Source organism: Triticum dicoccoides, chromosome 1B (genome assembly GCF_002162155.2).
Source record: "Triticum dicoccoides isolate Atlit2015 ecotype Zavitan chromosome 1B, WEW_v2.0, whole genome shotgun sequence".
Classification (NCBI taxonomy): Eukaryota; Viridiplantae; Streptophyta; class Magnoliopsida; order Poales; family Poaceae; genus Triticum; species Triticum dicoccoides.
In genome coordinates this window covers 25,574,398-25,574,995 of record NC_041381.1, presented here as the reverse complement: position 1 = coordinate 25,574,995, position 598 = coordinate 25,574,398, and positions in this window count along the sequence as shown.

Genomic DNA, 598 nt, shown 5'->3' with positions numbered 1-598 from the left:
ATTTTGAATTGAATTAGTTTTATTTTTCTGAATTTTTTGATATATTATTTGTATTTTTAGAATTTTGAATTGAATTAGTTTTATTTTTCTGAATTTTTTGATATATTATTTGTATTTTTAACATTTTGAATTGAATTAGTTTTTTTTTCTGAATTTTTTGATATATTATTTGTATTTTTAGAATTTTGAATTGAATTAGTTTTATTTTTCTGAATTTTTGATATATTATTTGTATTTTTAACATTTTGAAAAAGAAAAAGTATTTGGAAAATACTTTTAGTCGCGGTTGGCCTGCCCAACCGCGACTAAAGGTGGTTGCGCGCGGGAACGAAAAACCCGCCAAAAAAGTCCTTTAGTCGCAGGTCGCCTCCCCGACCGCGACTAAAGGTTCTCCTTTAGTCGCGGGTCGCCTCCCCAACCGCGACTAAAGGCCCTTTAGTCGCGGGTCACCTCCCCAACCGCGACTAAAGGGGGGGGGGCTATAAATACATGCGCCCGACCCGTCGCCTCCATTTCTCCGCTCTGCCTCTGCCGCGCCGAAGGCCTGCCGCCCTCGCTCTCGACGCCGCCCGCCGTCGACCTCGCCCTCGACGCTGCC